Source organism: Trachypithecus francoisi, unplaced genomic scaffold (genome assembly GCF_009764315.1).
Source record: "Trachypithecus francoisi isolate TF-2019V2 unplaced genomic scaffold, Tfra_2.0 Lachesis_group12, whole genome shotgun sequence".
NCBI lineage: Eukaryota > Metazoa > Chordata > Mammalia > Primates > Cercopithecidae > Trachypithecus > Trachypithecus francoisi.
The window spans coordinates 22138812-22163950 of record NW_022681457.1 but is presented as its reverse complement, the minus strand read 5'-3'; the positions used below and the strand labels follow the sequence as shown (position 1 = coordinate 22163950).

General features: G+C 37.1%; 1 long non-coding RNA gene across 1 annotated transcript in view; it reads left to right on the top strand.

Annotated features, from left to right (window-relative positions):
- The first annotated feature begins 14335 nt into the window (after window positions 1-14335).
- LOC117093807 overlaps window positions 14336-25139 on the top strand; it is a 102701-nt gene continuing 91897 nt past the window's right edge. The window contains exon 1 of the long non-coding RNA XR_004441248.1: window positions 14336-14526. This is a non-coding gene — a long non-coding RNA (uncharacterized LOC117093807). The remainder of the gene's footprint in view (window positions 14527-25139) is intronic.

The following is a 25139-nucleotide window of genomic DNA, read 5'->3' as shown; positions in this document are numbered from 1 at the left end:
TTTAATCGTGTTCTTCCTGCTTTAACATATAGATCTTCTCTTCCTAATTTTCTCCTTCACTCTCTCTCTCACTTCCACCTGCCTTCTTTGTTCCTTTTCCTGTTTCCTTTTGTCCTTCCAAATTTTTCTTCCTGTTTCTTTTTTTCCTTTCAAATTCTTCTTCCAGTTCTTTTACTCTCCAAGTGTCTTTACCTTACCCTCTTCTTTCCTTCTTTTCTTCCCTTCTTCCTTCCCTCTCTCCAGACCTCATCAGTTGGGATCCCTCAAAGTGCTCACCTGTAGGTTCATGAAATTAGTTTCTCTGAGTACAGCAGAAGCCTCTTCTCCTTGCTCTTCTGTTCCCACAAATCCTCTCCTACAGTGTGGATGGGGGTGGCTCTTGGTAATGTGTGCTCACTGAGACCCTGGCAGTTACCTAATTTGTCTATATGCCTTGGCCCTGTACTAATTAATAGCTGTTTGTTGTCTGTGTGTTTGATGGTGTGTTTATGTTGGTTTCCTCCCTTTTGCTCCAGGTCCATGCTACGTGTGAGCCCTGGCTTGACACTCAGCCTCCTTGGTTAGTGACCAGACATCCCGTTTTTGGCTTCATTTTTGAGTTTGGATGTTGTTCCTGACCCCTAAAAATGATAAACCAGGATCATATTCTGAAAGATGTGGTAACCAGATTCTGAATAATTCTTTACTTTGACTTCAAGTATAATACTCTTTCTGGAGATTCCTGTAGCTACCTCCCCAGCTATGATATTGCATGATATTGATTCTTTCTCATATACCTGGGGCAGTCTCCACTTGAGTACTTTATATTGAATGGTGGGCTACTCTGCTTAGGAACTACCAAACACAGATGTCAGTTGCCTTCTTTGTCAGCATAGCCCATTTTCCTCTTTTACACATTTATTTTATTGATATTCCTCCCAGCCCTATATATTTCTTCTTCCTTTAGAAGGAAAATGGACAAGAATTGGAAGCTAAGAATAATTGACCAATTCATTCTGGAAATATGATTTTCTTTTGGCTTTTTGGCCAATCTCAATTTTTCCTAATTTTTTGTCCTTTTGTTTTCAGTGTTTCTTGCTAATATCTCTGCTAAACCTTTAAACATTAGAGTTACTAAGAACTTGGTACTCTCTTCTCAGTTTCATTCAGTTTCTTTCACTGGTTTTAATGATTCCCACTGTTTCATAAGCCATCTTAATGGGAGTTTTGCCTAGAAATTTCCCCAGTACCTCTCATTTTGTTCATTCTGTATGCTTAATATTAATGGACCTGAGTTCCCAGATTAGTACAATTAATATCTTGTGAGTTATTGTGAGCTTTCAGTAACAGGATTTGTCAAATTTCCCTGTAAAGCACAAAAACCTAAATAACAGCTAATACTGACAAAACAAAACTGTATTTCAGGATCTTCCTCAAACATTTTATATACCTTTCTCAGTGTAAATTATCATAGCTTTCTATTGGCAGAAATTAGTATTCTCCCATTTTATAGATGAGATAACTCGTGCTAAAGAGTAATGTAATCACAGCACTGAAGAAACTGACTTTGTGTGATTCAAAACAGAGAATTTATTAAAATAATTATCAGGTTGATTAGAGAATCAGGTTTGGCATTTGCTCAGCAAAACACTACCCAAAATCTACCTCAGAAACCTGGGTCAGAAAGAAAGTTTCGATGCTGCCACCATAGAACTAACAATCATGGCGGATGCTGGAGGCCAACGTTAAAGTTTGAACACTATCTTGCAATGGTAACTTCTACAGAAGAGGATTCTTCCTGGCCCTGCTTCTTTGGATTATGAGCTTTCAGCTCAAAGCCCATGGTGGATGGTGCTGCTCAGCAGATTCAAGTGGCTGAGCCCTGTCTGTTGTGGAGGGTGCAAAAGCAGCATCAACTTCTTTTTTAAAAAATAATTTAATTTAATTTTAAGTTCTGTGATACATGTGCGGGATGTGCAGGTTTGTTACATAAGTAAACATGTGTCATGGTGGTTTGGTGCACCTATCAACCCATCACCTAGGTATTAAACCCCACATGCATTAGCTGTTTATCCTGAAGCAACATCAATTTCTTTAGCTTCTGTGGTAAGAACTAGACTCTGCCCCATTCAATATTTATAAGATGGGGAACACTCCAAACATAGGAAGGGGGATAGATAATAAGTCATTAAAGGAGTGTCAAGTGTCCTTTACGAGTAACTTAGCCAAAGTCATGATGCTGAGAGCTATCCAGTAAGCATTTGCTAAGACACAGGAATTTGCATGCTGCCTCCAAGGCTAGAACTGGGAGCTAGTAATGAGAAATATTTAAGCAAAATCATAGAATTCTAAAAATCTAAAGTTGGAAGTCTCCTCAAAAGTAACTTTGATTGGAATTCCTTCTAGAGTCCCACCCCACTTGCTTCAAACACACTGTGTTGTTTAATATCAAATCTGGCTATTTCTGTTCCTGCATACTTGTATGGTGCTACCTGACTTTTACCCTTGCCTCCTAATCTTGGCATCTGAGCTTCCGGTTTGGCATCTCTCTCCTAGTTTTCTGAGTTTTGGCTCTGTGTTCTCTTGGCTTGTATTACTGTTTCCCTGTAGATAGCTTTCTCTTTGGTTAGTAGACGTGCTGTTTATTTATTTATTTGTATTTATTTATTTATTTTTTTTACTTGCTGAGGCAGAGTGTCCATGAGGCTGCTTCTGTCTATGCTTGACTTCCAGTGATGACTGGATCTGGGCCCAACTATATGTGTTTTCTGAACAGAGTCTCCTCTTATCTCTCAGGCTCTTTCACATATATTATCTCATTTAATCCTTAGAACAAATCTGTGAGAGAGGCATTATTATCGCCATGTTGCAGATAAAAACATGAAGGTTTAGAGCGATTAAATAGTTTTCCCAAATTATGATATCTTATAAATAGAAGATACTGGATTTAAACTCACCATTGCCTGACTTCTGAGGGTTTTCTTAGTCTGACATGTCATCTCACTGCATCTTCTAGTTACTTAATTTCACTGAATGCTATTTACAGTTAGTAAAGTTACTTCATTCTCCGAGGGCTCCCCTTGACTCTATTCCCTTCATCCATTATCTGATATGTTTCTGTTTTCAGCTCCTTATGTTCTGATGCACATTCATATCTGAGAGATGAACATCTATTCTTCATCTTCATTCTGGATAGTAACTGATGAAATAGATTATTTTCCCAAAAGCTGAGTTTTACGTGTAAAACTTTTGCCTGATTAATAAAAGCTCCAATACATCCATTCTCATGCTATTATTAGTAAGGTAATCAGAAAATATATATACAACACTATGTCACAAACATGGTTGCTTTTTCTTTTAAAACACAGGATCTCTGTCACCCAGGCCGGAGTGTAGAGTCATGATCGTAGTTCACTGCAGCTTCGACCTCCTGGGCTCAAGTGATCCTCCTTCCTTAGCTTTCTGATATGACTTGGCTGTGTGCCCACCCAAATCTCATCTTGAACTGTAACTCCCATAATCCCCACGTGTTGTGGGAGGGACCTGGTGGGAGGTAATTGAATCATAGGGGAGAGTTTTTTCCCTGCTGTTTTCATTATAGTGAATATGTCTCATGAGATCTGATGGGTTTATAAAGGGCAGTTCCCCTGAACATACTTTCTTGCCTGATGCCCTATAAGGCATGTCTTTGCTCCTCCTTCACCTTCTGCCATGATTGTGAAGCCTTTCTCCCCAGCCATGTGGAATTGTGAGTCCATCAAACCCCTTTTTTCTTTATAAATTATCCAGTCTTAGATATTTCTTCATAGCAGTATGAGAACAGACTAATATACTTCCCAAGTAGCTAGAACTATAGGTGCATGCCACCATGCCCAGCTAATTGGTTAATAAACTAATTAAAATATTTTTGTTGAGATGGGGTCTTGTTATGTTTCCCAGGTTGGTCTTGAACTCCTGGCCTCAAGCAATCCTCCTGCCTTGGCCTCCCAAAGGTTTGAGATTACAGGTGTGAGCCACCATACCTACCCTTTTTTAATTTTTATTTTTACAATGTTTAATCTCTTTAGTTTTATTATCTGTACTTTACATTTAAAAAACTGAGGTCCAGAGAAATGATGCCTTTGCTTAAGGTCACATAGCTAGGATCTAATAATGCTAGTTTTCTCTTGAAAAGATTTTTGGTAGCATATGGATAAAAACACAAATGATGGAGGATCAGGAATATGTGTTAAGCTCATATCTACACCCAGGAACCTAATACTTGCCTAAGAATGAGAGTTTACCAGAATAGAAGAGCATGACTACCACCCCAAACTGCTAGACTAAAAAACACTAAGTAAACAAGTGACGTGTTAGAGATAGATTCTATATAAGGTGCAGTGTATGGAGAAAATCAAAATATGAGGGTGAAGTAGACACTGAAAAGCAAACCTTCTGACAAACCAGCCCCCACTTTAAAACAAGCAAGATAAACAAAACAAAACAATTTCCCACCTCAAAAGAAAACTGCACAGAGAGTAAACTCCAGAGATTTGCAGAAGATTCCTCTTAAGTATTCAACATAGTATGAAACTAATGTTTATAGGGAATCTACCTGAGGTTAGGGGTAACAACACCCAAAAGAATAGAAGGAATAGTGCCTTGCACTCACATAGAGCTGAAGAAAGTGACTATTTCTGCCAGTCAGACTGGAAAAGAAAACACCTTGGCATGTCGTATTCAAACTGCCGAAAACAAAGGAAAATGGGAAAATACTGAAATTAGAGAAAAATAGTCATATTACGTAGGGAGAAACAAAAAATAGGAATTATGGCGGAGCATTCAAAAACCATGTACATTGGAAGATAATAGAATAACATCTTTAAGTGCTGAGAGGAGACACACGAGGACTTCCATGATCCGCCATGATGGGGTAACTGAGAGTAGATTTGCTTTTCCACAGAAAACAAGGAAGGAACTGGATAAAATACATGACATAATTTTTCACATATTGGACAACAGGTATTGAAGGAGGGTAATCTTTTAGAGAAGGGGAAAAATGAGGTGAGTTCTATCATTGATCTGGAAGAACGTTCAGGACTGCAGTGCAGAGAGGAGGCTCCCACACAGAGCATGACTTTCTCGTTGAGCTGGAGATACATGGCTGTGAGTTTGGGAAGGTAGGAGTAGCAGGAATCTGCTAGTCGTTTGGAGAGAACTATGTACAGAAAAGTTCCAGAAATGTGCATGCAGCTACCCTTGAGACTTTGGCTGTATTCTAATCTATTCAGTAATAGAGTACTGTTTCACAAGTTTGACCAAAATCAAACATGATTAAAACATAATTTAAACAATCCCAATATCTCACACTGGACTGGGAGATGTTTGAATGATGTTTGGCTAGAGTAGAAAGACTTTGCTGAATACACTACAATTATCAGTAGAGACTGAGACCTCAGAAGGCTAATAGAATAACAGTAATAGTAAGAGATACATTATCCCTAGCAATATTTAAAATAAGATTTGAAAGGATTAAAGTGATTTTCAATAACTACCTTAAGCCAAAACAGTCTTCAAATCTATGAAAAGATAATACCAAAATCCAAACATTCAGTACTCCAGAATCCAATACAAAATATTCTAAGCATAGAGCAAGTTTTAGTAATCAGAAGAAAAATTAGTCATTAGAAACAGAACCAGAAATGATAGACATGAATCTTAATACAACTTTTATTTTTAAATTGTTAAATACTAAAATATGCTCGAGGACTTAAAAACATGAATAACATGAAGAAATGGATGATAGACATAAAAATAATAAAATAAAACTTCAAGAAGTGAAAAGGTAATGTCTGAAATAAAGAAGTTTATGAAATGGAATTAAATAGTAAATGGGAAAATGTAGAAGGAAGGTGAACAAACTTGAAGTATTCAAGTGGAACTGCAGGGAGGAAAAGGTTAGCTAATGAACAGAGATAGATTTCCACTGCTTATCAAGGTATAATAACAGGGACTAGATTTACTCTCCCACCTAGAACAAACCGGAAAGAAAGAGCAAAAACCCTTTAAAACAAAGAGAAAAAAATCCCAATGATTTTCAAGAAAGACAGGAAGCAAATTAAGCGAACCTCATTATTGTTGCATCTAACCACCTTGAGAGAGTTTCCAGGCCATTGCATAGGGAGCAGGAATCCTCACGGAGCCTGTTGGACCCCTTGAGTTGAGGAGATGGAGCTTAGAGTCTAGGGATATAAAGGCACCAGGAATTTGCCAGTCAGAGAGGAGAGAAAGGAGAGAGCTGCACAGAGAGTAAACTCCAGAGATTTGCAGAAGATTCCTCTTAAGTATTCAACATAGTATGAAACTAATGTTTATAGGGAATCTACCTGAGGTTAGGGGTAACAACACCCAAAAGAATAGAAGGAATAGTGCCTTGCACTCACACAGAGCTGAAGAAAGTGACTATTTCTGCCAGTCAGACTGGAAAATTTCATGATTCACTGGAAATTAGGTAAATTATCCAAAAATGTGACTCAGTGGTGGGGAATGAAAAGCCCCATCCTGAGCACTGTTCCAATCCCACCTAACAAATCTCAAAGGCCAGGTCTGAAAGGATCAAATTGTTTCCAATGAATGTAACTGCATCCAAAAAGAAACTCATAAACACAAAAAGTATCCAACACAAAACAAAGTAAAATTCACAATATTTGCTTTTAAATGTTAAAATATCAGGCATGGAATGAACAAGAAAAAGATGGCCCATAATGAAGCAAAGAAAATCAATCAGTTGATACTGACCTAGAACTAACAATGGTGTAGAATTAGCAGGCAAATGTATGAATACAGTTATAAATATATTTCATACATTCAAAAAGTTAAGCAGAGACATGGAAGAAATAAAAAAGCCCAAATCAAACCGTTAGAGATGCAAACTATAATGTGTGATATGAAAAATGCATCTGAGAGGATTAACGGTGGGTGAGACATTGCAGAACAAAAGGTTAGTGAACTTGAAGACATAGCAATAGAAACTAGAAAAAATGAAACATAGGCAGAAAACATAGTTTTTAAAAATGAAAAAAAAATTCAATAAGCATGGAACAACTGCAAGTAGCCTAACATAGATATAGTTGGAGTCCTTGAAGACTAAGAGAGGGGAAGGACAGACAAAATATAATTACATTTGATTGAATTTGAAGATGTAATCACCAAAATGGTTTCAATTTGATGAATATTATAAACACACAGAATCAGGAAGATCGATGGATATCAAGTACAAAAAATATGAGGAAAATTACTCCAAGATATATCATAATCAAATTGCTCAAAACCAGTGATAAAGAGAAAAATTTAAAGCAATCAGATAAAAAAAATACAGAAGAAAAAAGTTAAAGATGACAGCGTATTGCTCATCAGAGACACTGTAAATGAGAAGACAGGAAAACAGCATCTTTAAAGTTTTATAAGAAGCCATATCTCTCAAAAATCATCTAGAGATTCAACTCAATACTAACCAAAATATCATCAGACATTTTAAAATAGAGAAATTGATAAGATTCTAATATTTACATGAAAATACAAAGGGGCCTAGAACAGCCAAAACAATTTTGAAAAAAAAAAAAAGTTGGAAGATGCATGATCCTTATGTCAAGACTAATTATAAAGCGTCAGTGATCTAGACAGCATGATATTCTTGTAAGGAGAGCAATTACATCAGTGAAACAGAGTAGAGTCCAGAAATAGATGTGCCCTTTATATTAATTCATTTGTGACAAAAGTCGTAAAGCAATCAATTGGAGAAATGAGAGTCATTTTTGCAAAACATGCTGGAGGAACTAGATGTTCATATTGTGGGAGAAGCAACAAACAACTTTGACTCTGACCTAACACACTACACAAAAATTAACTGAAAGTAGATCATAGACCTAAATGTAACAGTTACAACTTTAAAACTTCCAGAAGAAAATGTAGAAGACATTTTTGCAAATTTGAGGTGGAAAATATTTTTAAATTAGGACTCAAAAAGTTTAAAACCATAAAAGAAAAAAAACATAATCTTTATCAAAATTGAAAACCAGTGCTCTTTGAAGACACTTAAGAAAATGAAAAGCCAAGTAAAAATTGGGAAAAGTATTAATAATAAATATGTCCAGTAAAGGACTGGCATGCAAAACACATAATGAACTTTGACAATAGTGGAGAGACAGACAACTCAAAAATAGGCAAAAGTTTTAAGTGTACATGAAGCGTTCATCAAGAAAGATATATAAATAGCCAATAAGCATAAACAAAGATGATCAACATCATTAATCACCAGGAAAATACAATTTAAAATCAAAATGAGATACTATTACATATTCATTAGTATGTCTAACATTTAAAACACTGCAAAACCATGTGTTGGTAAGAATTTGGAACTGCATATCTTATACATTGCTGATATATATCTAAAAAGTCACAACCGGCTGGGCATGGTGGCTCACGCCTGTACTCCCAGCACTTTGGGAGGCCTAGGCAGGCGGATCATGAGGTCAGGAGATCGAGACCATCCTGGCTAACACGGTGAAACCCCATCTCTACTAAAAATACAAAAAAATTAGCCGGGCGTGGTGGCGGGTGCCAGTAGCCCCAGCTACCAGGGAGGCTGAGGCAGGAGAATGGCGTGAACGTGGGAGGCGGAGCTTGCAGTGAGGCCGGGCGACAGAGCGAGACTCCTTCTCAAAAAAAAAAAAAAAAAAAAAAGAAAGAAAGAAAAACAGTCACAACCACTTTGAAAAACAGTTCGGCAGCTTCTTATGAAATTGAACGTGTACTAACCACAGAACCCAGCATTTCCACTTCCAATTATTTAACCAAAAGACATAAAAAATGAAAACACATGTCCTCACACATTGTGTAAGGAAATGTTCATTGCAGGTTTAATGGTAATTGATCCCAGGTAGAAACAACCCAAATTCCCTGAATGGGAGATTGGATACACCATTTTTTGATATATTCACTGAATAAACAGTTTTTTGACATAGTCACACAATGGAACACTACCCAGCAATTATTAACAAAAGGATGAAATACTTTAAAGTGCATTATATGAATGAATCTCAAAAACATTATTCTAAGTGAAAAAAGCCAGATACAAGAGTATATGTTGAATATTTTATTTACACAAAATTCTAGAAAAGTCAAATTAATCTATAGTGGTGGAAATAAGATCAGTAGTTGCCAAAGACAAAGGGAGGGTGGAATTGACTATTAAAAGGCATGAGGACACCTTTTTGAGGGACAGATCATATTTCTTCATTACTGCAATGGCTATCTGAGGTATACATATGTCAAACCTCATCAAACTGTACACTTATGGATGCGTATTATTATATATAAATTACATATCAATACAATTGATTAGTAAAGATACAGTTAACGTAGAGACATTTAGGGATATTTCGTAACTGAATATGTTTGAGTGAAGTAACAGAAATTGATACTTCTGGATATCTGAGCTCAACAAATGTAACACCTGTGCAATATATTTGAATTTGCTTAGCAGCTCAGTAAAAAATCAAAGCATATTAGATTGCTTTCTAATAAAGCAAATATATTCAGAAACTAAATTATGATAAAATTTATTATTTTTGTCCTTAGACAAAGATGTAATAACATAACCACCGAAACTATCAACCTCAGTTTTGCAACCGATATAAAATATGGGTCAGTTTTCAGATGATCTTGAATTATAGGATATGAGATTTTGGACTTTATTTGCTGACATGATGTTCTATGAAGTAGTTTTTGGAGAGCGGGAAATATTATATAATATTACAAGGTAAAAATGCATCGCATGGTTTGCAATAGAAGTGGTACCCATTGTTGATAAGAAAAGTAACAAATCTTGTGTAAGGTGGATGAAGGAAGAAAGAACAGCATAGATTCCTATGTAATGTCACTCATGAGAGGTATTAAATGCTGGAACCAGAACACAGGTGGTGGGATTGAAGTAACCTGGATACATCCTGAACCTACTGTTGAGATAAAATCTTTAATGGCAAAAACAGCAGTTACTTTTGCACTAACCTAACGAAATGAAGTTTCTTGTTGGCTGTTAATATACCATAGATGAGTCTCTCAATTGGAAGGCAAGAAGCTAAGTAAGCTAAGTTTCCAGCTTCCTCTTCTTGTAAGATTCTCCAATTCTGTGCAGGCAACCAACATGGGAATAAGCAATTACCTATGGAGAGAAACTCTCAGAATTGCGTTGACTTTCACACTGAGCACGCAGCTTTTTGTGCAACCTTTGAAGTTTAGCTTAGCAAAGTTTTAACAATCACGTGAAGGATGTTTGGTGGGTATCTGAATAGTCGCTGGGATCTCAGACACAAGTGTGACATTAAGGAATTCACAGCTTAATAGAAACAACAGACTCTAAAGGATTTGAATATGTTGTCACGTGTACTAAACCTGAGGGCTCTGAGAGTACAGGGGAAGCCTCCTAACTTGAACTGGTGGCCAAAACTAATTTAAAGAAGGCTTTGAAGAGGTAAGTCTTCCTGGTGAAGAAAATGACAAGGGTGCCTCATGGGAGTCATCCTCACATTGGGAGGGATTAGTCAGGACCCTGGAAGACACATGTAGAAATAGTTAATTGACATGATCCTTTTTTATCCTCTATCCTTCTCCACTTGACTTCGTAAGAGCACTGGTGTTTTGAGAAGTGTTCGTAGGTATTGTGTTCTACAAAGAAAACAAAATAAAACCACACTCAAACACAGGGGTTAAACACAAGATTGAACAAAATAAAACCTTTTTCATTACAGGCTTTCTCAGAGCATTTGATTTACTAATGGGAATTATTAGATGAATGTAATTAATATATACATCACATGAATATAATTGCATTATTAGATGAATATAAATACAGTATATACCAGTTTCCAGATTTATGTGAACATAGAACACTTTTTTTTTTTTGGTGGAATCCCTGCGAATACCTCAACTATGTGTTCTGGGAACAGTTTAGAAAACATTGTATCCTATTCATTTCTTAACTTTTTCTGTTGGCATCTGTCAAGGATATTGAAAAGATATGTTCATGTTCAACTTTTCCTGGTTCTCATTTGGACTCTTTCTCAGATGACCAAAATCTCATGCTAAATTGATTTCAGACTTCCGATAGAAGAAAATCTATCATTTCCCCCAGTATTGCAGCAATCACACCACAGCCTGGAGCTGATTAAGTCTGCTCAGTGCCACAGCCTCAGCCAGGCCAGGCCAGGGGCTGGGAGCTTTCCAAGCCGACCATCACTCCCAGATCAAGTTCATCTCCTCCAAGCTCAGCTTGCTCCCGTGCCCAAAATCTCAAGAATCTACCCATGTAGCATTCCTTCCCTTTCTCTTTGGAAGCATAGAGCTCCACTGGAAAGGAGCCTGGGTACCTGACACCTCGGGAAGGGGCCTGACATTTGTTCCTTTCCAACTGAGAGTCTTCCTTGAGGGGCGGAGCAAACTGAAGGCCCCTGCTAGCCCCATGTATCGCCCAAAGACTCTCTGAGGCTCTGTGCTGCTTACTTCCCACCAGGCAGAGATTAGTAGCCTCCTCAGCAGGTTGAAAAACAAAAGGTCAGAGAAGTAAGATGATTTGTCCAAGGTCTCAGAGTGGCAGAATTGGCAGTGGACATGGTTAAGATGACCCCAAGAGCCTGTACTGTCAGTCATCAGCCCGTATTGTCTCTTGGTGCCAAATCCGCATGACATCCCAGGGCTGGTTTTGAGAGAGAACCCTCCTCCCTCTTCCCACTTGCAAGCCTCACACTGTAGTTTAGAATGCCTTCTTTCCTTTGCTTTGATTCCCCTTCCCCCCACCCCCCTGCTTTTTGGAAAGGATAATCTCCAAGAAATTCCCTTAGGATATCTCACATCACTCCCAGTCTAAATTCTTCGAAGTGAAGAAGCGTTTTGAGATTCAGTGATTATTTTCAGCATCACATTAGGATGTGCCCTCCAAATTTAGTGTGTGAGACTGATGTCCCCAAGTGTACATTCTGAACATTGTTATAGCATGCCCCTGTGTACACACTGTAAACATTTCCTGACAGTATCCTCTTGTAATCCCCACGTGTGAGCTCTCATATATTCCAAAATGTAACCAAAATAAGTTGATTTATTGGATGGATATTAGTATTTTTCATTTGATAAAAACCATGTCTGCCAAGCACTTTAGTGTGTTGTTGTAACTTAGTTTATTATTATTGCTGATAAGGATAATAAACATTTCTGATGGTAAAAATGAACACATCCTTCATGTACTTCTAGGTCAGAAACCTCTGCTATTCATCAGATCCTTCTGAGTAGTTCACATCTAGTTTTGATCCCCATGCCATATACTTAGAGAAAAAACATGTACTTTTAATTTGGTCATGAAAGTTACTGTTTGAATAGATTTTTTAAGACTTTATGCATTCTGGTTATTTAAATTGACTCACAGTATAAACCAGACTCCCTGACATTCCTGGGCCTTCAAGAGTCAATGGCTTCTGGCAAGCAGCCACTCAGGCCTCCACTTGGCCTTAACTAAGTCAGCCCCAACACACCAGTTTCTTAGAATTACATGCAAGGTCATAGGATTTCCATTAAAAAAAAATTTTAACACGAGGCCAGAATACCTATGGCTGTAACCTGCTCTTGAATAAACTTTCTCCCTATCATTTTCTTGTGTATTTGACATGCTCTACTCTTTTTATAGATCTTGGTCTTTTGCAATCATACAGGTTTCTATTTGTTGAGTACCTTCTTTGCATTGGAGATTTGAATTTCTTTTTACCTTTACAGTATACCTATAAGGCAAATATCATCAACGTCATTTTACAGATGAACAATAAGTTACTGGTGAACTGGTGATGAAAATTAAGGAAGGCTTTTGAACATGAATCTATCTTTTCAATATCCTTGACAGAAGCCAACAGAAAAGGTCAAGAAATGAATAGGATACAATGTTTTCTAAACTGTTCCCAGAACACATAGTTGGGTATTTGCAGGGACTTATTTTTCAATTAGAACAATAAGTGACTTACTGATTAACTGCTTCTAAATGATATAAATACAGTTTAAACTAGTATTTATCATGTATACACAATAAAGATTTATTATTAACATAAATTGAGCATTTATCATATTCTAATCACTGTTCCATTAGCTTGAACCACATAAAATTGCTGCTCTTTCACCTATCAAATGGCAATTTCATGTGGCTTAACCTAATTGTTGTCTCATTTGATTTCAACAACAGCCTTAGATGCAACTGTTTTTAATGTCATTTGTAGAAGAGGAAATGGAAGCTCAGCAAGATTAAATACTGTGCACAGAATTAAGCAGTCAATGAGGGGAGCTTCTCCTCCCCCAACCTCAAACCAAGCAATTCTTCTTCACCATGAAGTGGTGACTCTGATGAAGTGATGTGACACTTTTATTGTCCCCAGTGATAGTAATTTTGAGTTTATTAGTTCAGTCACTTCATTCAATATTGAGCACATATTGTAAATGTGAATCATATGTACTCAGCCTTTGAAAGAACAGAAAGGTGGAAAATCAAGCTAGTTAGTCCAGAGTTGGGTTTTATAAAAACAGCGAAACAAAACCATCTGAAACTGATTTTTTTTTTCGGTATCTATGCAGGTATGTCTTGAAGATGGTTTCTTAAGTTCTTAGAGGTTGGTTATTACTGAAAAAAAAAAAAGTGCTGATTTCTGAAGTGACTGGGCCCTTTGAATAGTGTAGGTTCTGGTGTGTTTGTTCAGTAGTTACTTTCACTATACCCTCTGGCTGGGATGCTCAGTTCCTAATCACAAGATCTTTTAAGTCTTACCTCTGCGGTCACTCTTCCCATATGGATCTTCCATTATTTTCCCTCTGTAAATGAACTGTCCCTCATTTTGGTTTTCATTGCAACTTTTCACTTTTCAAATGTCACCAGTCTCCTTTCCTAAATTATGTTTTATTATCCACCCATCCATCCATCCATCCATCCATCCATCATACTACACATCTATAAATTTCTAGTCAGTGTTAGGGACCCTGAGGTTACCGGGATGAAATGACACAGTTCCCACCCTCAGACGCTTAATAGGGGAGACAGAGAAACAAACAGAACATTTCAGTCAACTATAGGTCTCCTTATTCCAGCTCTAACTCATCTGAAAATGCACTCCTATCAGTTACAGTTGTTGATGATGGCTGTGATTCTGGTGGATGATAAAGATTGGTGGGGAGAGAAAAGAGAGAAAGCAAGAAATATGCTCCCTCCGCTCCAGAATGGGGTTGGGAAAGACATAATGCATGTCTCTCCAGCCCAGTCCAGCCTCCTGAGCTGAGGATCAGCAAGACAGATTATGCAGTGCATCTTTGCAGCAGAGAGGAGGTCCGCTCATCACACACTTGGAGCACCCGTGGGAGTGGAGCAGGGAAGATTTCTGGGAAATGGTGTTTGAATTAAATCATGAAAATGAGTAGGAGTCTGCTACATGAGTAAGGGAGGGAAGAAAAGTCAGTAGAGAAGGTAGGCAGTGCTTGCAAAGGCCTGAGGTAAGAGATAGCATGCTGTGTGTCCATGCACATGTGTGTATGTGTCTGTGTGTGTGTGTGTGTCTATAGGAAGTCTGCTATGGCTACTTTAAGATGAAAAGTGGAATTGGGCAGAAATTGAGTGGTCAAGAGCAAGCAGTGAGATAATGACATTTTTCAAAAAGATAGTTAGCAGTTTGGAGAATGGGGAACGCATATCTTACATCCATCATTAGACTGTGATCTGCCTGAGGGTGGAGATTTTAACCCTGCCTATATCCCAGTGTGCCACGCTCCTAGAACATCACTCCACAGGCTTTGGAATTGCAACATGTTGTCTATAGCCTGGACATCATATTTCTTTCATTCTGAGGCGGCTGACTTGAGGGGAATGAATGTCAGGAGAATATTGCTAGTTTTTAGGGGAGACACAGGGGAAAGAGAGGCACCGGGATATGAGTGAGAGGAGTCTGTTTGAAAGAAAAACAAGACTTAAATCCATTATCACCAGGACACTAAAATACAGCATTTCTTCTCTGAATGGTATTCATTCCTGTTTACTTTCTTCCTTGTGGCATTGAGCTGGGCTGCATTTGCCATTTAGGCGTAATTACTATTTTATTATTATTTTTTTTCACAGTTAAGTGGAGCATTTGAGCACAGCTGAATTGCTGGGAGCCTCGGTGGAAGAAATCTATTAGTGATACGGCTTGAAACAATACACAAAAGGCCGCTGCGTGTGGTCTGCCCTCCACGCTTTCAACTTCCTTATGTGGAACAATAAATCTCCGAGTCAGCTAGAACGCAGAGACTCCCATCCAACGAGAGCTGCATTTTTATCTTTTATTCATTGGCAGGAACATTAGCTGTAGGAGGTATTCAAATCACACTTTTATTTAAACAAACACAGCTGGATCACAGCCTCTTAATATAGCAATTCTCTAATGAAAAATAACAACATAGTATTTATCTCTTTTCTTTTGTGTGACTCTCAATTTGCTAAAATTAGGCAGACTTCAATCCCATACAAAATTGGCATGTTTTCATGACCAGAGCTCATCGCAACTAACTGCAAAATTATAATGGGGATGTAATTATAGGAGGGCATGTGAAATACACATCCTTTTGCTGCTGTAAGCTATATGGGGTTATACAATTATGTTGTAATAACATCAGTTATCTTAAAGGAGTCAGACAGCTGACTTCATTTATTTAACTTGAGCACTCCAATTATGTGCTGTGTCAGTTTAACATAAATGTCTTGCCCAGAGAACATGGTGTAATAATAATGGTAATAGCAATAATAATAATAGCACACATTTGTATAGGGTTCTACAGAGCACAAAGGGTTTTTACAATTGCGATCTTGCTAGAGTCTTCTAATAGTCTATAAGGCAGGCCTCGATGTCTATGATCTTGTGCCCCATTTATTGTTGAGAAAACTGAGGTTCAGAGAAGTGAAGTGATGTTGACAAGCCTGTACACTTGTTAATAGTAAGTGAAGAGGTAAGAACTTTAAAGTCAGGTTTCCTGACTTCGCAGCTGAAGACTATTCACCAGTAGTACCACCTTTTGGACAGTGTGACATGTTTTTTCTTATCTCTTATTTCATTTTACCTCACAGTGATCTTTTAAGGCAGGTAGAACAGTCTAGGGTAGTGGAAATTGCAGGTACTAATTCTGTCAGCTTGGGCAAATTAAATTATTAGATCCCAGATATCTTGTCAGAAAACGTAGGGATAATAATACACATGGAGCAGGACTGTTATAATAATTAATTAATATAATGCTTGTGAAGTGCCTGAACATAGGTGCTCAGAAAATGAATTCATTCCCTTTTCCTGTAAGACAAGAAAAAAATTCCGCTTTGCACGTAACATAATTGCTGTGCCTTTTGCTTAACTGACTTACCCAACTCCCCAAGCTGGTGTCAGGGCAGTCACCAGCCGAAATTCATGTCTTGTTATTTCAAATCTGCTTGTCATTACTTTCACACACCTTGTAATGCCTTCAAATGTTCACTATTATTTTCAGTTCTTTCTCAATTCTTTACAAAATTCATTTGCTTAAATACCCGAAGATAGAATAAAATACTTCAACTGAAATCTTAGTGCTCTTTGCCTGAAGGGGAGAGACCACAGGTGTAATGGACGAGCAGGGTGCAGAGTCAGGAAGCCTGCATTGGGCCCCTGGCAGTGGCGGTTACTAAGCTATGTGAATTTAGGCCAATCCTCTGACTTAGCTCATCTATAAATGTTATTTCAATCCTAACTTCCTGAGAGGAAGCCTAAAGTACATAATGTTTCTGGGAGAGAAGAAAAAGCCTGTAAAATAATCGACTTAGCTTACCCCATGCTAGTACATTGCTAGAAAGACAGAGTCTTATTTAACCTTTATAGCAACTCTGTCGGATATTTTTCCCTGTTTTGCAGATGAGGAAATGAATATTAAAAGATTGCCAAAGAGTTATAACCTTTATATTTGGTTATTACATTTAATGGTTTGAGGGACTTAATTTTCAAGTTTCTTGACTAAGTAGTTAAATGGGGAAGGTGGGTGGGGTCTATTTGGATACCTCCAATTTATACAGTTTTGTTTATAAAATGCAAAGTTTTATAAATGTCACAATTTTCTTGATTTTGAGAGAAATGATCAAAGATACAGTTTCCATAACATCAGTGTTTCAAACTGAGCCAGAAAGGATAAAGTTCCATAACTTAGGACAATTTTACTTAGTGAAGGCATTTAAGTGTCTGAATTTCAGCTTCAGCCTAGGGGCCTAGGTATTTTGCAAGTGGGTTGGTGCAGGTTCAGAAAGCCAAAATGACTTAGCCAGGAAGTAATATAACAAGATTTTATGTCTGTGTCAATGTGCTCTTTTCATTCCTTCCTTCTTTCTCTCTGTCTCTTTTTCCCTACTTATCCATTTATCCATTTAATTTGCTAAGATTTGCGTTTTTAAGAAGTTCTCTACTTACACTGCTTTCTTAGAGCTTGTAATGTAGTGGGGGAACATTCTAGTGAGAAACCATTACAGTACAATGAGATTACAGCGAGGCAGGTGTTATGGTAGAGATGAGGGCTAGCTTTAATTTTGGCAAACCAATTGATTTGACATTATCAATTCTGCTTACAGGATGGAGTAAAGGAGGCTTCACAGATGAGGAGTCTCTTGAGCCAATTTTCTTTTCTCAGATGCTTTTAATTTTAAGTAACAGAAAATTTGTGTAAACAATATATACATTTATATAAACAATATATAAAGAGGAGCTTTTATTGTAGAGATACTGGGGTATTAACATCAAGAATGGCAACATGGCTGGACCTAAGGAAGATCTGGGTCCATTTATTTGAACATTAACATTCGATTTCTCTCCACCTCTCATCTCTGTTTCACTCAATGCAGATGGTTTCCTCTGTCTCTGGGTCGCTTTGACAGGAGGTATTGTCACTGACACTTCTAAAGCTTTATATCTCATAGCCTCAGACACTAAAAGAGGCTGCTTCAGTGAGCTGTCCACTTTTCAAAGTTCTAAGGCCAAATTTCCTGGGGAAAGGATTCACGGGGTCTCTCTGAGACCAATCAATCAGAGGTAACGGTGGGGCAGGCTTACTTAGAAATGGGCAGCTTCCACAGGAGCCTTATCAAAGGAGTGGAAAGGTGTCAACTTCTCAAAGAGGGGAAGATTAGTCTCACAGACAAGTGGTTCTCAAGGTAAAGTCCCTGAGCCCCCGAAGATCTCAAGGCCATTTTAGGGGGTTCATGAGGTCAAAACTCTTTTCTGAATAAATCTAAGCTATTATTTTCTTTTTTTTTCACTCTGTTACCATTTGTACTGATGGTGCAAAAGCAATGGTAGGTAAAACTACAGGTGCCAGAGCATGAGGAGCAGTACCAAATTATGTAAGTAGTCATTGTCTTCTTTAACACACCGTGTACTCACAGTAAACAATGCCAGTTTTCTTTAAGAATTCTCTCTAATAATCAGTAAAAAATATTACTTTAATTAAATGTCAACCCTGTGTAACACCTTTTTAACATCTGTGGGGCAAAGTAGTTGTGCCATGAAGGTTTTTTGCTCATACTAAAGTACAAAGGCTGCCTTGAAGAAAAGTACTTGTGTAATTTAGTTGCAAGTGAACTAGCTGCCTTTTTTCATGGAAAATCTTTTTATTTGGAGGAATGACATAGAAAAACTATGGCTGTTCAGATCTGGGTGTTAGACAGACATATTCCTAAAGAAAGTATATTAATTTAAGGAAAACAATTAACAGTATTTGTTGGCAATGATCAAATTTGAGCTTTCACACAAAAATCATAATTTTGGAATCTGTCACTGGGAACTTGATGGTTTCCTAATACTTAAAGCCTTTACTGATAAGATTTGTGGTGACAGTGAAAAATGTAATTGTTTTGATATTGTGTGGTCAATGTATCAATATTTGGATGATATTACATGACTCAGTAAACTAGTGTTTTTCAAATGACCCATACATGATGCTGTAGAGATCACGCTTTTAAATAAAAGACTCATTTAAGGTTGACCAATGGGTTTTAATGTAACACAATACAAAAAGTTCATTAGTATAGTTTCAGATTCCATATTGCAGCTAATAAGAGGTTATCAGTTGTTGAATTTTTGTGCAGATTCAAATAATATCCACAAAATATTCCAAATTTTCTTCATATACTTCAACCAAACCAGCATAGCAATACAGACTGAATGTAGATGAAGACATTAAAATCTGTATCTTATGAAACCAAATGTTAGAGAAATTTGCAAAAATGTAAAGCAATGCCAGTTTTTCATGAATTTTTGAAAATGTATTTTTAAATAAAAAACTTTTATATATTTTAGTACATATTACTGTTATTTGAAAATGGATTTCATGTAAATAGTAAAAATTGTTCTCATTTTAAATTTCTACTTGGTAAATATTAACAGATATAAATGACATGAGTAAGTTATCTTGCAGTCCCCAATAATATTTAAGAGTAGACTCTGACTCTGAGACCAACACATTTGAGAACTCCTGCCTTAGGTACCCCCCACAGTCTTTGAATATGGACAAAGGCAAGCCAGGTGGGTAAGAGATGGAAGAGCATTACAGTGAAAAGACAGGAGGCATGAGGCAGTGTGACTTCAGGAGTTTAAGAAGAGATGTAAATGGGAAATGGAGTATGTGGAGTAGATTACAGGGAGATAAGGTTGAAACAGAAAAATTCAGTTCCAGGTTATCTGGAGCCATACAAAGGCTTTAAGTAAGAAATGATGTAATTGGCTTTGGGTTTGGACATGGCATTTTGTTGTCAGTGTGGAAGACATGTAGGCAATGTGGGTGGAGTGAGGGGTGGATAAAACTAGAGACAGGGAAACAAGTGAGGAGGCTTGTGTCAATAGGCACAGAAAATAAGAGAGATCGAATTAAGGCAATGGTGGTAGGGATGAAAAGGAAGATGTATGTTGTGCAGAATTTTAGGAAACAATTGAAAATAATGCCATCTTGATGGAGGCTATACAGAGTAGATTTAATAGCTGGAGTCTTATAGGAAGTGAGCGGTTATGGTAGTTACTATCTCTGGGATTCTTTATTTTAATAATTTAATAATTACTTTAAGAGAGTCAAGTCTAAGTCTAAGTCCCAGGCTCCCAAAGTTTACTTTTGCGAAGTGGCTGTATTACTTAAGACTAGATTTAGCTGTGTATAATATTAATAGGAAATACCAAACAATCAATAGTGATTCAAACAAGAGAGGAGTTTGCACCTCATGCAAGAGATGTTCAGGGCCATTTACCACTTCACCACCATCAGTATAGTGCTTTCACTCTCAAGGTCACCTCATTGTCCAAGATGGCAGCTGGAACAACATTACATCATTGTTCCAGGCTGGCAACAGGAAGGAGGAGGATAGAACAAAAGGGCCCAGTTTCCAGTTAAGTCGGTGTACTTTAGCAGTTTTTCTGCTATTTCTACCACTTTTGATTACCTGGATCTTTTTCATTTTACCACAGTCAGGTGCAAGGAGGATACGAAATGCAGTCTTTTAGCTAGGTTCATTGCTGTCTCAAATAATATTAGGCTTCTATTACAATGAGAGAAGGGGGAAATGTTTATGAGATTGTATTCAGCAGCCTCTGCCCCAGAGATCTAGAGTTCTCTTTTCTCTTCCCAGAAATGTCTTTATATAGAATTATTTATCTTTTCCTTTTAGCGTGAGAATTCCTGGGAATGACAAGGACACCTACTTTTTTATTGGAAGGCTCTTATCTGGCAACTCGAAAGTTCCAAAACACAGTCTGAGAAGTGAGAATAAGTAAATCCCTGGGAAGTCTCATTTCTTCTTTTTCTGAGCTACTATAATCATCTTTTTAATTGGTTATCCCATTTATTTGCTTTTTTTTTACTCCAATTCAACCTACACGGTGTGACAGGATTAATTTTTCTGAAGTAAATTTCAAGTCACGCTATTTCATTTGTCAGGAATCTTAATTAATTTCTCATAGCCTCCTGAACATTCACAAATGCCCACAAAGCATTCAAAGTCCTCTTGCAATTTTACTAAAAGTGACATTTCCAGGCATACCTCCCATACCATATGCTTTAGCTAAATGGGGCCTAACAAAATATGGAAAACCTAACCTCTGTGGTTTTGCTCAAGTTACTGTAGCTTTTATGAATTCTAGCTGTGCAATTCCATAGGGCTATAAAAATTACAGAGGATACACAGGACTTCTTGAATTCCAGTTTCCTCTCAACACCATTTATTGACGATAGATGCCAAGATCCCACTCTGTGGCCACAGATACATTCTAAATGCTGTGCTTCAAGAGCACATTTTTTTAGCCAGAGCAATTAGGTAATACAAATAAATAAAAGACATTTAAATAAAAAAGGAGGAAGTTAAATGGTCTTTGCTGGCAACATGATCTTATATATAGAAAACCCTTATATATAGAAAACCGTCCACCAAAAAAAAACTACTGAAACTAATAAACAAATTCAGTAAAGTTGTAGGACACAAAATCAACATACAAAACCAGTAGCATTCCTGTACATTAAAAACGAAGCATCTTAAAAGGAAATTAAGAAAATAATCCCATTTATAATAGCATCAAAATATACCTATAAATAAATTTAACTAAGGAGGTTAAAGGTCTATATACTAAAAGCTGTAAAATGAATGATGATGATGATGAATGAAATTGAAGAAGATATAAACAAATGGAAGGATATCTTATGTTTATGGTTTGGAAGAATTAATATTGTTAAAATGTCCATACTATCCAAAGCAATCTATAGATTGAATGCAATCCCTATCAAAGTTCCAATTAAAAAATTCCAATGATATTTTTAACAGAAAGAGAAAAATAAGCAATCCTAAAATGTGTATGGTACCATAAAAATCCTCTACTAGCCAAAGCCATCTTGAGCAAAAACAACAAATCTGGAGGCTGTCATACTACCTGATTTCAAAATATGTTACAAAGCTACAGTGAGCAAAACAGCATGACACTGGCATAAAACCAGACATATCAACAAATGAAACAGAATAAGGAGCCCAGAAATAAACCCACATGTATATAGTAATGATTTTTTACAAAGGTGTTATAATGTATTATTTCCCCAAGAACACATAATGGGAAAAAGTTAGTCTCTTCAATAAATGCTGATGGGAAAACAGGATATTCACTTGCAGAAGAATGAAATTGAACCCTTTTCTTATACCATATACAAAAATAAACTCAAAATTGATTAAAGACTTGAATGGGAGACCTGAAACTATAACACTACTAAAAGAAAACATAAGGGAAAACCTCCATTACTTTCGTGTGGGCAACGGTTTTTCAATATCACCCCAAGAGCACAGGCAGGAAAAGCAAAAATAGTCAAAGAAGATTGCATCAAAAACGAAGCATCTACACAGAAAAGAAAACAATTATCAGAGTGAAGAGAAAACCTACGGATTAGAAGAAAATATTTGCAAACCTGGCTGGAAGCAGTGGTTCATGTCTGTAACCCCAGCAATTTGGGAGGCTAAAGCAGGTAAATTGCTTGAGTTCAGGAATTTGAGACCAGCCTGGGAAACATGGCAAAACCCCATTTCTACAAAAAAATACAAAAATTAGCAGGGCTTGATGGCACATACCTGTAGTCTCAGGTACTTGGGGGAGTGGAGGCAGGAGGATTGTATGAGTTCAGGAGGTGGAGTTTGCAATAAGCCAAGATCATGCCACTGCACTCCAGCCTGGGTGACAGTGCCAGACCCTGTCTCAGAAAAAAAAGAAATGCAAATCATACGTTTGATAATGGGTAAATATTCAAAATATATAAGGAATTCAACAAATTGATGAGAAAACAAATAACTACATAAAAGTTTAAAAATGGGCACATGACCTGGATAGACATTTCTCAAAAGAAGACATACAAAAGGCCAGTGGGTATATGAAAAAATGTTGAACATCACTAATTATCAGGGAAATGTAAATCAAAACCACAATGAAATATCATCTCACAGGATAATTGTTACAAAAAAGATGAAAGATAACAAGTATTGGTAAAGATGTGGAGAAAAAGGAATCTTACACATTATTGGTGGAAATGTAAATTGGCACAACCATTAAGAAAAACAGTTTGGAGGTTCCTCAAACAATTGACAATAGAGTTAGCATATGATCCAGCAAGCCCACTTTTGGGTTTCCAATGGAAATTAAATTAGTATCTCAAAGGGATAGCTTCATGTCCATGTTCACTGCAGCATGATTCACGATAGCCAGGATCAGTATCCACCCACAGATGAGTACATTAAAAAAGTGGTATATATGCAAGATAGAATACTGTTCAGCCTTAAAAAGGAAGCTATTCTGTCATTTGCAATAACATGAATGAACCTGGGGAACATTTTGCTTTGTGAAATAAGCCAGGCACAGAAACACAAATACTGCATGATCTTACTTATATGTGGAATCTAAAAAAATCAGACTTAGAAGCAGAAAGTAGAATGGTGGTTGCCAGCAAATGGGGACTCAGGAGAATGAGGAGGTGCCTATCAAAGGATACAAAGTTTCCATTAGATAGGGGGAATAAGTTTTGGAGATCTAATGCACAGCGTGCTGGCTATGGTTAATGATAATGTATATTTGAAAATGGTTGAGAGTAGATTTTAAATGTTTTCCCCCAAAAATTAAGTGTGTGAGAGGATAGACATGTTAATTAGCTTAATATAATCATTCCACAATGTGTACAAAACATCACACTATACCCCCAAAATATAAATAATCATTATTATATGTTAATTAAAAGTTTAAGAAAAAAGAAAAAGAAAAGAGCATCTTCCTTTAACCCATGCTAAAGCACCCCTGATGGTCTCAGGGAAGAACATATTGCTTAGAAGTCAGGAGTCTACCCATGTGCATAAGTGCTGCTACCACATCTCTGACAGAATTCTACATTGTGTCCCTAACCTGAACCCTGAAGTTACTAAGTGGACAGGATTTGTTGTTGCTGTTCACTATTATCCTTGGCTCCTTTTCTGACTCTGCTCAACAACCCAAGTATTTTTTTGCTTTAAAAGTAGACATTGCCGCATTGTCTGCACACGCACCTTCTTCTTTTATCTAAGATATATTATTAAACTTACAAACTAACCATCAGCAGAAATTAAAGGCCTGGGAAAATTATCAAGTGCCAAGGACTTATTAATAAGGAAAGCTTTGTTTTCACATTAGTAAACTAATAGTCCCCTGTGCTCTGGTCTCTTGAAAGTTGTCATGGTATGCAGTCCCTAAAGGGAATCCTACCTGCTGTACTCCTGCTTGCTGCCTTTGGAAATGTGTTGTGGGGACACAGAGGGCTACAGTGAGGACATCTGAAATCTGTTCTCTACTTTTACCCAAGATCCACAATAAGGTATAATACAAATTGTTCTGGCAGTTGATTCAGAGAAAAATCTCCTGTGTGTGCTATAAAATTTGTAGGACACTGAGCAAGTCTTTTAATATTTTGAGCCTGAATTTTCTTATCAATATTTAGAAATTGACACCTGTAGAACAATTCACTTTTCACCCTGCCAATAGCCATTTAATAAAGTAGGGCATTTCTTGTTAATTATCACCCTTTAAAAGGCTCAAACTTGTTAAATAATTTATTTAATACTGTTTTCTAACTTAGGGTAAGTAAATGTTCATTTTGAGATTCAATTCTACCTCCACTGGTTTCAGTTTTATCACCTATAGAACATATTATAGCGTTATATTACGAGACAATTTGGAGTTCAAAATTAGACAAAAGATGTACAAGTTTCTGGTACATGATGGGTGCTCACTAGGACCGGTTTTGAGAAATGCAGCTAAATTAAAATGGAGGTCTTGCAAATGACTAGCTTCAAAGCTCTGTTATGGAGACCTGTATTATTGCTCAAACATTTTCTGAGACTACTTGCCATCTGCCCTGCTATGTGCTGTGTACTGGGTTTACAAAGATTAATAAGCTATGACTCCTGCTGTTAATGGAGTACATGAGTTAATGTATAGAGCAGTACTTGGCACAGAGTAGGACCCAAAAATGTAAGTTTTGCTGTAATAATAATAATTTCATACTGTCATTCTTGTTGTTATATATGCCTTTTCCATGGT